The sequence below is a fragment of the Magnolia sinica genome, chromosome 14, assembly GCF_029962835.1.
Source record: "Magnolia sinica isolate HGM2019 chromosome 14, MsV1, whole genome shotgun sequence".
Taxonomy (NCBI): domain Eukaryota; kingdom Viridiplantae; phylum Streptophyta; class Magnoliopsida; order Magnoliales; family Magnoliaceae; genus Magnolia; species Magnolia sinica.
Window position 1 is genome coordinate 6,585,940 of NC_080586.1, and position 2,385 is coordinate 6,588,324.

The 2,385-nt window shown below is 35.5% G+C and overlaps 1 long non-coding RNA gene across 2 annotated transcripts; it reads right to left on the reverse strand.

Moving 5' to 3' along the window:
• Positions 1-208: 208 nt before the first annotated feature.
• Positions 209-1,174, reverse strand: LOC131225584 (uncharacterized). Of its 2 annotated transcripts, none has more exons than XR_009161403.1 (3): positions 1,058-1,174; positions 356-493; positions 209-248 (listed from the first exon to the last, which is right to left on the reverse strand). It is a non-coding gene; the product is annotated as an uncharacterized LOC131225584 (long non-coding RNA). The 2 variants fall into 2 exon arrangements; XR_009161402.1 differs by having other exon boundaries at positions 356-503; positions 1,058-1,171.
• Positions 1,175-2,385: the final 1,211 nt, after the last annotated feature.

Genomic DNA, 2,385 nt, shown 5'->3' on the forward strand with positions numbered 1-2,385 from the left:
TTATGGTCATAACAACGGTTCCCACCTTCCAGAGACCACCGCTCAATTAAATCTTAAATTAGCTACCCATCTAAGGTTGGATAGATTATAAATGGATGTAGTTGAAGTAGATATCAAAAGTAAATGTAGATAAAGAAAGTGGAGGTAAGTGTGAAAAACAGGAGTCGATGAAGCAAGTTGAGGTGGGTGAAGTATTAAGGTGAATGATAACTTTTCCCCCAAAGTGAGTCCTTATCAATTCAACTACACTCTGCAAGAAAACAACTGGACTGCTTAGAAAGACATATCACAAAGCTGAGAATTAAAAAAGTATTTATCATTTTAAGAGGGAAATTTGAATCTGACCAATTCAAACCTGTGTATCAGTAAAATCTCCAAGAGCGACCACAGCCATATTGTGTAAATGGTACCATCTATTATAAAATTGCTTGACCGTTTTAGAAGAAACTGTTCGAATCACCTTTTCCAACCCAATAGGAATCCGCTCAGCATACTGCAACCAACTAGCAAATTTATAATAATTTACCATTATGCTTACTACTTCAAGATAGATATTCAAAAAAGCATTAATTTAGAGCAGTGGAACTTACAAGCGATTCATATTAATCTACACTATCTTTATCCTAAGAAATGCTAAATGCTCTAAAGATGGAACCAGTTATATCAACGCCTACATGTTGAGATTACCAAGCAGCAACTTATTAATGATTCCTAGTACCAAAGAAACATGCCATCATTCCATACCTGCAAATTTCTACCTTTTTTAGAATTTGAAACGCCTACATGCGCTTGTGCTGAATTTATAAAAAACGAATTCTCAAGATTCCCATTTCAGCGCTTGTCAAACAGAAAATTGCAGGTTTTGAATTATTTGGATGGTTTTGAATTAACAAGATTTGGTAATTTGACGCAAGGAATGAAGAAAAATGCAATTTCTAGAGAGAGAGAGAGAGAGAGAGAGAGAGAGAGAGAGAGATGTTGTTTTGATTTTTGTGAGAGTTTCTATTGATGAACTAAAAAGCTGTCCTAAAACTCTACCAAATGGAAGTTCCCACACCTTCAACATCTCATTTTGGGCCCTGAGCAACTGATATTGTTGTTGAAGCTGCTCAACCGTCAGTTGGGCATCTTGTACTTCTGCTTGCCGTTGATTGATTTCCTCAATCCAGCTACAAAAACAGAGCGCGCATATGTGATATGCTACATTTCGAAAGGTAATGTTTACGGGAAGTACAATCCAATACAAAATACACATTAATATACTCATAATCTGTGCATGTATCTTTTTTTTTCTTTCTTTTTAATGGTACAGAAATCAGAAAACCCAAAGCCAATTTAGCTTTGCCTGGTCTGAACAGATCGAAACCAAACATGTCATTTGCAGCAAAGCTCTTCCTAGGAGGATACTTGAAAAGAATTTACAATGACAAAAAAAAAAAAAAACAAACAAACAAACAAACATGTCAGTTGTGGCAAGGACAGATTTGGAGAAATGTAAGTAAAAATTCAGATCCACAAATAACCACTCTCAACTTGAAACCATGATAAACCAATAAGCATTAAAGAAAAGTGAATGCATCATTCTGAGGGGAAAATCTGAAAGAAGTGTCGTTTGAAGAATAAACCACATCTGCAAAATATGAAAACATAGAGTGCTCACCCAAAGCCAAAACTGATATGACTCGGACCAAACCAAATTGTGTTGTATGGAACAATTTTTAAAACCTTCCCATAAGCACAAACATTTGACACAGAAATGATTGAAAATCCTCGTCAGAGTCATATCCATGCATGGAGAAGCCACTTGTACAAGAATTCAATGTAGTTGTGTGTGTGTGTGCCCAACTATGTACTGATGCAATAAGATTAAACAGAGACGAACCAATATTTCACATGGAAAAAATAGCAAAGAGTACCCAAAATGTACCAATAAAAGCTCATATAGTGGGACCCAGAATGGAAAGGAGAAGCTTAAAATGCTCACAGAGTGTGGAAGATCACAATACTTTAAAATTTGGACCCTTGTCAGTGTCAATGGACTGTTTTTTGCATTTTTTAAATCTTAACCATCTATTTGTACATCTTCCAAGAAATGCTTAATTTGCAAAACTAATTAACCCATTTAGGCTATTTCATGTTGTGAAGAACAAAAAAGAATGCAGGTTAAACAAACCAAGAGCCAAATGCAGATTATCTAATCCCCTTAAAATCTTGAATAGTACAAGTATCTGAAGTAGATGTTTTCACACCCAAACTCACAAGTATCTGAAGCAGATGGAATTGTAGCCACAGTGGCGCATTTAGATGCTCAATTATATTGTATTGAGATAAATAAAGAGTGAATTTCCAAACTGGCCATGACACCATTCTAAGAAGCCCAAGTTG